A 9,849-nucleotide genomic window follows, 5' to 3' on the forward strand; every position below is an offset into this window, starting at 1 on the left:
TACAATATTCAAGCATTTGTGAATCATAAAATTGCTTAGTTATGCTATATTTAATTAATTTTTAAAATAAGCTTACGTATTACGTACATTTTACGTACGTAATTTTTACGTAGGCCAAAAAAATTTTATTTTTCAAAAATTCCAATCCGGCCATGTGTTCAAGTCTCAAATTTTCCAACTTTTTTTGTCGTACTTTTTCAATTCTTTTTTGTACTTTTTTGATAGTTCATGCTATTTTATGATAAAAATTCCATTTTCACACTTCTCTAAGCTATTTCCAATGTTTCCTTGGAGTTTAATATTTTTCATCACGCATTTTCACAGAAAATTTTAATTTTTTGAAAAGTGTCGAAAAAACTATTCCATAATTATTCGAAATCAAATTTATATTAAAGTTAATATATAAATTTCTTGATAATAATTATAATAATAATATCAAATAAATACTTTTTTATTAATATCATAAATTGCCATTCGTCAAGTATTTATAATATGTCGTGGTGGCGAAATGGTCAGAGTGCAGGTTTCAGTATACATTAGGTCATGAGTTCAAGCCTAGTCATGAGCAAACTTTTTTTTTAGCATTTTCTTTTTTTGGATAATTTTGTGTTCTTTAATCATAAAATTCAAGCGAGGTGGAGTCCGACACTACTGTGACCTAATAACAGTCGGGCGAACGAAGCGAAGCGAAGTGGAGTCCGACACTACTGTGACCTAATAACAGTCGGGCGAACGAAGCGAAGCGAAGTGGAGTCCGACACTACTGTGACCTAATAACAGTCGGGCGAACGAAGCGAAGCGAAGTGGAGTCCGACACTACTGTGACCTAATAACAGTCGGGCGAACGAAGCGAAGCGAAGTGGAGTCCGACACTACTGTGACCTAATAACAGTCGGGCGAACGAAGCGAAGCGAAGTGGAGTCCGACACCACTGTGACCTAATAACAGTCGGGCGAACGAAGCGAAGCGAAGTGGAGTCCGACACCACTGTGACCTAATAACAGTCGGGCGAACGAAGCGAAGCGAAGTGCAGTCCGACACTACTGTGACCTAATAACAGTCAGGCGAACGAAGCGAAGCGAAGTGGAGTCCGACACTACTGTGACTTAATAACAGTCGGGCGAACGAAGCGAAGCGAAGTGGAGTCCGACACCACTGTGACCTAATAACAGTCGGGCGAACGAAGCGAAGCGAAGTGGAGTCCGACACCACTGTGACCTAATAACAGTCGGGCGAACGAAGCGAAGCGAAGTGGAGTCCGACACCACTGTGACCTAATAACAGTCGGGCGAACGAAGCGAAGCGAAGTGGAGTCCGACACCACTGTGACCTAATAACAGTCGGGCGAACGAAGCGAAGCGAAGTGGAGTCCGACACCACTGTGACCTAATAACAGTCGGGCGAACGAAGCGAAGCGAAGTGGAGTCCGACACTACTGTGATCTAATTCGAGCGAAGCTCGAAATTAAATATTTCGAACGCAGCTCGGACTTGGTTGAGCAAAGCTCACAAATTTTTACGATCTGAACGATAATGCTAAACTAATCGAGCTAATCGTGAAAGGTTGAATGAAAAACAAAAAGACAAACAGATCGATATTTGGACTAAAAAGTTGAAAATAAAATACTTTATAAAAAAAAAATTTTTAAAAAATCATCGTTTTTCGCGTGGACTAAAAAGTAAAAAATAACTTTTATTTTGTGATTTAGAGAAATTGGTTTGAAAGTTGAGACCACCCATGAATTACAAACATGCACCTTGACTTTATCGTATAGTTCTACAACAAAAAACGAGGGCGCCTGGTATCAGAACTTCATCAAAGATTCGCGCCCTCGTTTTTTGTTGTAGAACTATACGATAAAGTCAAGGTGCATGTTTGTAATTCATGGGTGGTCTCAACTTTCAAACCAATTTCTCTAAATCACAAAATAAAAGTTATTTTTTACTTTTTAGTCCACGCGAAAAACGATGATTTTTTAAAAAGTTTTTTTTTATAAAGTATTTTTGTTTTTACACTTTTGCTGCTGCTAAATATGAGAACGTCATGACATCAATGTAGGTTGGCAAAACTAAAGTTGAAAATAGGTCAAATCGCATTAAGTTTCTATAAACTATATGAAAGTTTGCTTTTTACTAAGTGTAAAATACGTAGCGATAGAGGAAGTTAGTGCTGATGCGAGAGTGGGAGAGAAATTAAAGGATAAAAGTTAGAAATGAGTCATGGAATTGATGTTGAGTTTATGGCGCATTTGGGTATAATTGAAGGAATTTAGGAATTATCATGAAAATCTTGATTCAAGCCTTCCTTTAAGCATCTAATTGAGGTAGGTACAAAGACTTTGGACTATAATTTTATTGTTTTGTAGTCTCTAGGCCATAGGAAAGGCAGACGGCGTAGAAAAGGCTTAAAATCTGTCCCTAAGCCGCCCAGACTTTGTCCTGCAGAAGGATTTGATCAAATCTAGCTTAGAACCAGAGTCACGCTGGTCAATGGCCAGATTTTCAGCCTTTTCTTCGCCATTTGCCTTCCAGATCAGTATATCTCGATCTTAAAAAAGCACGACACAGTAGACCACATCATCATCCCGGAAGGCAGACGGTGTTGACTGTAACAAGTAATCCGGACCAATGCCTTCGTGAATCTCGATGAGATCCAGCATCAGGTCAGAGTCGATGAAATCCAGTATTACGTTAGATTCGATCAAATCTGGCATCAGACTAGAATCGATGTAGTCCTACCTTAGGGTAGAGTCAAGTCAGCCTCGAGCCGGATTTTTCGTCAATTTCACATCATGTGCTTTCAGGGTCTAGTATGTATGAGTCAATATATTCTAGGCATAAGAGGCAAATTAGTGTACCTCAGTTAATAGTTTGAGAGGCATTAGTCTAGCTACAGCCAGAGCAACATGAGCTTCAAAAAAGCTCCATAAATTAAATTGGTCCTCTTGGTCCCTTTAGTGATTATATTTCAATAGAAACTGACAAAAAGCAAGCATTAAATGCCTTTTCGTCGAAAAGATCCTACTCAAATATCCTCTTAATTTTAAATTTTTTAAACAACCAGCAGAAGCACTTTAGTTCAATTTAAACTCTCAACTCATTAAAACAAAAAAAAAAAATCCGAAAAACTGACACTAAAAAAAACTTTTACACCTGGAAAATGTAGCACCGATGAGAAAAATTTGCAAAACTTCCATCATTATAGCACAATTTAAAATACGCCAAATTTATTTCAGAAGTGAAAAAAGTTCCTGATCCTCTTTACTGAACTTTTTATTCGCATTTTTGCCAAATTGACCATTTCCCATCTCCTTTTACATTAAAATTTATATATTTTCGTTTTGAGAGGCTCCCCCTCATACCCGAGTCGAGATTACTTTAAATTACCGCATTAAATTTTATTTTATATATTTTCTGTTTCCTCCTTTCCATCCACATTAAAATCGAGGCAAGTACAATTGAAAATTTATACAACTTGGCATCATTTCTGAATGTAAAACGCACAACAAGGGCATGAAAAAAGAAGGAGAATGATGAAAATTGTATGGGAATAAATGAATAAAAATGGGAAGGAATCATGTTTTAGTATAGCAATAATTATGTTCTGTGTTTTTTAGTCTTAAACCAGTGGTGGAGCTCTAATACAGTTTAGCAGGACATGTCATTTTAAGAATTAATCCCTGAAATACAATCATATGCTTAATAAGCATATTAAGGTACCAATGAGCATACTCACTAATATCGTAAGATTTTCAATTGAACATATGCTTGTATGTTAAGGAACGATTAGGATAATTGAGAATATAAGTGAACTTTATCTAGAATACGAGGTTGTTGAGGATATCCCAAAACTATTTGGACATTGTTGGTTTTATTAAGGAGATAGACATTTTGTAGAGAATTTGGGATGGTACAACAGATCATCGATCGCAGTGCTGTTGCTATATGCAAACCCTACATTATATTCTATTCTAAGATACGATCTTAGGGTACCTAATGAGCATCATCATTGAGCATATGCTCTTATGTTCGAGTTATTATGTGGAGCTCGAGATGGACTCAAATTTGGATGAAATCAAGTCGAATTTTCTATACAAATTCGAGGTCGATTACGAACTCTGTTGTTCAAGAAATGCATAATACATAGAGTTACGAACGGATGAGTAAACAAATGTTATCACCAGATTGACTCCATTAGAGTGTCAAAATGAAAAGGCGTATCCAGAAGGGACCCGAAATCCCACCTTTTTTTGAAAATATTCTTCAATTTGTTAGGCTTTTTCGTTGGTAAATCCCATACCCATCCCCAAATGTTCGAAAAATTCAAAAGACCCCATAAAAATGCTGGTTAAAAGTCGTTCACTTATTGCATAACGCTTTGGGGTGTAGGAGATTATTTCTGCTACATAATATGCGAAGTCTTATACGCCTCTTTCCACATATTGAATGTTCGGACTTACTTACTTTACTGACCGTACAGATCAATTGTAATCCATGGCCTTCCTCAGATGGTGTCAAAAGCTGGCTCTATCGCTGGGTTCCGTATGCAAATTACCAACACAAAATCCAAAATTGTCTCTATCGACAGCTTCCTTCCAGGAATTGTTTGGTATTCCAAAAGTTCTTTTACCATCTACTAAATCGGACCTTCTACCTTTTACCATCTACTAAATAGTTATCAATATTGAAATACCTTAACCTTGCTCCATCCCTGTCACGACATCTTTAAATTTATTCAATTGCCTGGTTTGCGATTGCCCTTAAAGTCAAGTGAGCATTATACTTCCACTAACATCATCATTATGTTCATGTTAAACGAGATATATTCTCTTTATTTTTTTGGTCATAAAATAATGGACGATTGTCTTATGTCTGTTTGATTCTCAACCTCCTCTCACAATAAAAACGACATGTGAGTGGCCTTTTTCTTTTTTTATTCTTTCAGCACGAGAGACGGAGCAAATCAACACATACATCATCATCATTTTCCCATTTTAATTTTCTGTTTTGTGACCTCCGAAGAACTATAAGTTCAATTTAGTGTATACGTACCACTGTCGTGACAAAATAAATCACTTTTATGTATGTGATTTATAGTTATTTTTCTGTTATATTCTTGCTGCTGGCTTGTGGCTTAACATGTTATACTATTGAATTTTTACGGGCTATTTATAAGGTTATTTAAGCTTATCGATGTTGGAAATTTGAATCCAAAAATGATATTGATGGCATAAAGGAGAGAAAAGCTTTCAATAAAATTGAATTTTCATAAATATCCATCCATTGTTTTTGACCTTTTAGCTTGTATTCCTCGTTTTTCTTTTTGTATTTTTTCATGTCTCGAAAAAAAAGGAAAAATGCTCTCAAAAATGTAATCAAATTGCCTCAGGACATGTCTAAATGTACCAAAAAAAAGATAAAGAGGGGAGAAGAAAGAGTCAACGACAGTAAGGGACTTATTGAAAGAAAATAATTTTTTTTTTTGATGCAAAGGCCCGGGTGGAAAGACACAAGAAAAAAAAGGACATGTCAAAGTAAATTGACATTTTTTTGCATTCAGATAAGTAACAAGAAGGAAAGTTATTGTTCCGGAGTTTTGTGAGAGAACAAAGACAAAGCCTGAAAGGCATGTTGATATGAATTTTTTTTTGACAACGACGAATAAAATTTTGGAATTTTTAGCGCATTTTTCCAAAAGGGAAAAGACGCTATTGTCCACACTTTGTCCGTCTGTCAAAGAATTGAGTTCCTTTATCTTACTAACGTACTTCGCAGGCCGAACAGATCAGTTGTGATCCATGGCCTCTGCCTATAACTGGTTCTCAGTTGTCATTGCCAATACCAAATGCAATGCTGTCTCTATCGACAGCTTCCTTCCAGGAGTTCTTCGGTCTACCACGAGTTCTCTTACCATCCACAAAGTCTGATTTAAAGACCTTATATAGTGGAGCTTCAAAAGGTCTTCTAATAACATGTCAAGCCCATCGGAGTCTGTTTACTTTGACTTTTCTTGTAATATCAGCCTCTCCATGTAGCTGGTACAGTTCTACATTGCTTCTACATTTGTATTGGTCACCTTCTTTCTTAGGTCCAAAGATAACTCTAAGGATCCTCCTCTCAAATACTCCAATTGCATGTTCATCTGCAGCAGTCATATTCCATGACTTAGTCAGACTGGTCGGATGACCGTCTTGTACATGATTAATTTGACATTTTTTTTTTCGAGTTCCTTAATCTCATGACTTGATTTCTTGATTCTTTGAGGTTAGAATGGTCACGAGTGACCACGTCTTTACTACTTTGTTTCTTTCCGGGGAGAATGCGCTTCCGTCGGTCACAAGTGGCCACGTCTATACTAGTTTTGTTATGTATTACATTTTCTATAGGAAGCATATCCAAAAGGAAAGTGAAATTTACTGTCTGTAGCATTTGTTTCAGTAAATGCATCGTAAAAGTTTTGATGTAGCTTAAAGGAATGCTCTGATAATTTTAATATAAAGTCATAGAATGTAAGCCAATAGCAAAATTGAAATGGAAGCATCAGGAACCATCTTCATATGACATAAGCATTCTATTACTTCCAACCTTCCTATAATTCACGTCATGAAGCTAGATATGATACCGAAAGATTAGTGTTGAATGTTTTGCTGTAAGAGATGTCAAGTAAAGAGATTATCGTGTATCTTTACGTTTTCCCCCCTTTTGTACATCTGTGCATTTTATATATCCGAGTCATACAAAATAAAGTTTATTGCTCTTCCTTTAGAGACATGAATAGAATAAATGATATTAATCTTCAAAGTTAATGTTTGGGTTTAAGAGCAACCCAATCCAATGAAGGTAAATTAACTTGTTAAGTATGTCAAATGTAAGAAGTCCACAATTTAAATAGAAAATGAAGTCAATAAATCGAGTGTCTGGCCATTAATTTTACATTAGAGGTTGTTGAATAAGAGAACGTTCGGAAATCACGTAACGCTTAGGGAGAAGGGGTTCACAATTTTGGTCTCCTAGCGGTTAAATGCAGCGAGTCACATTTACGCTGCAACCATCAGTCGAAATCCGCCATCACAGTGCCGTCAGGGCTACGCCGTTGATTGGGTATAGTAGTTATGTGCTGATTGGGATCCAAAAGGAACAAATGATGATGATTAGTTCCTATTGATCCACTGTGAATCGTACGGCGTTAATAAAGCGGTTGAACAGGTTTCTGTTCCTGGCCAGAACGGCTACTTCTGCTAGTTTCTTGTGTTGCTGCTCTGCCTCAATTTCTACGGTTGTACGCCAATTGATTTTCCTTCTACCAACACTACATTTGTGTTTTACGTTGCAAAACAATACCTGTCTTGCAATGTCCAAAAAGGAACAAATAACTACAAGTGACTTAAAAAGTCCTGACAAAGAGCTGACATGAAATACTGGACTAAATTGCCATATTGACCCTAATAGACAATGAGCATACTTATCTAAATGAAGGTAGATACAAAGGTCAAACACTCCAAAAGTACAGTACTGTACTTACTGTACTTTTCTTACAAGTACAGTAAGTATTGTAAGTACTGTATCTACTGTACTTACTTTACTTCAAGTATACAAAAGTACAGTAAGAACAGTACTGTACCACTGGAGTGTCTGACCCTTGGGTAGATACTCGATCAATATAATTGAGTATACTCATAAGAGTGCTCATTGTCTGTTCAGGTGACTTATATACTCGACTAAATCATTGCCTTTAAAAAATTCAAATTTTGCATTAAATCTACAACTCGTCAAGCTTAATGCTTGATAAATATTCCATAACCTATCCGAAAGTATTGCAAGCAATATTGTATCATTTTCACACGATTTTTATCGACAAAAGTTCATTCTTCTATTTCATTCAAACTTTGTTTCAGCATTAAATTAGTAATATATTGCTATATAGCATCAAAAAGAAGAAGACAAAAAAGTCAAAGTTCTTGAATCAGAAGCATCTAGAGAGAAGCAAGACACAAACAAAAAAAGGTTATTGTTCATCAATTTATTTTCCATCAAAAATTGTTCAAAAACACAAATAATGTCCATAAAAATTAATTTTTAAAAGCACCTAAAAAAAACCTGAAATTGTCAAGTCATAAAATCACTCACATCTGCCCATCTCATTGTTATGCTAATTTATCTGTCAATTAATTATCTCCCCCACAAACTGATTGATATAACAAAAATGTCCCAACAAATTTACGAATGAATAAAAATGAGACACAAGGCATGGGTAGACAAAAATTTGGGACGATTGACGCTCCACTGGTAATTTATATGCTTTTTCACACTCCCTACTAATTTCTATAGCCGCAAAAAAAAAAACAAAGCAGTAGCGAGAGAGAAAACAAACATAATTCAAATTTGTGAGTTCCATCGGGACTTGTTGGTTTGTGAATTCATTTTATCATGACGTGACAGTGGCTTCAAATGTGCTGCATCAACAATATCTCTATACAAATAAAGACAAAATATTAGACAGGAAATGATGTTTGGCATTTTATCAGAAATTTAATCGTGTCTACTTCTCACTTGAATTCATCATAACTTTTTGAACTGTTTACGGCTCGCAATTTAGCGTCATTCCTTAAACGGTAAAGCTCATCAGATTTGAGATTACACAAACATGCTTCTGTCAATTTCAGTATTTCCTCAACTGTAATTTGATCCATATCCTTGACTTCTTGTTACTTTTTTTTTTTTGTTATTTAATCTTGAGAAAATTAAATTTTCACTTTTTGATATAAACAAATGTCGTGCGGAAATGAAAATAATATTTCTATGGTTACTAAGACTTTTGTTATTATATATTGAGTGTAAAGGAAATTTTATTTCGTGTGAATTGGAACTTGCTTCATAGATGGCGTAAGTTCTGTTGAGAAGATTGTAGTTGAAATTAAAGTATTTATTAATATTTCGGTTATTGGTAATATTTGATGTGGTCTGTATAGTACTAGTTGGCCTTGATCTGTACGGTATCTGTAATCTATTGTCATTCTAAATTGACGTTTGAAGTTGTCTTCTGGAAATTACCTTCTACCAATACAAAATGCTACACAGTCTATCAATACCCTCTTTCTAAGAGTTTTTTGGCCGCTTTTGTGTTCTTTTATCATCTACAAAATCAGGCTTGAAGACTTTATTAAGGGAAGCTTCATCTTGTCTGGAAAAATAAGCTCATGGGATTGTAATGGGCATCCGTGGTAGCTAAGAATGTAAGTCATCTGTCTCAACGGTTCTGCAAAAGCTATCTTTTGAGTCTTATTTGAGATTGGTCTAGATGCGCATCCGGCGCATTGCAGTTTTCTGTACCTTATATTTCGTCCAATTCTGTAGCCCTTCAGACCCGCTGTTTTTGACGGACCATATTTTTTATCCTTCGCACAATATCATTTTCGTTAAAGATCTGATACAATTCTGCATTTCCCTTACTTCTGAAAAAGTTTCCGTCCTTATTTGGACCAAGCATGTGACTAAGAATCTTCGGCATCAGATACGCAAAAGGACGATCTTATCCGCCATAATCATGTTCCATAATAGTCATCAAAACAGTACAATGCTATTGAGCGAATAAGTTGCTAATTTGATGTGTAGATATTATTTTGACTACAAGGATAGTTCTGGGAAGCAATCCCGAATAAAAGTCAAATAATTTATCAAATATCTGACAGGGAAAAAAATATGGTATCGAATTCGTTTTGAGTTCATCAAAGGTATCTACCGATCTGGTACCGACTTGTGCTATTCTGGTAAGTAAAACAAGTGATTTCATTTCAATCGTTTATATCATCTTTATTAATTTCTTAATTATGGAATCATTTTAATAAGTTTT

The sequence above is a fragment of the Chironomus tepperi genome, unplaced genomic scaffold (assembly GCF_022539635.2).
Source record: "Chironomus tepperi strain 1889 unplaced genomic scaffold, CSIRO-AGI_Ctep_v1 contig_388, whole genome shotgun sequence".
Taxonomy (NCBI): Eukaryota; Metazoa; Arthropoda; class Insecta; order Diptera; family Chironomidae; genus Chironomus; species Chironomus tepperi.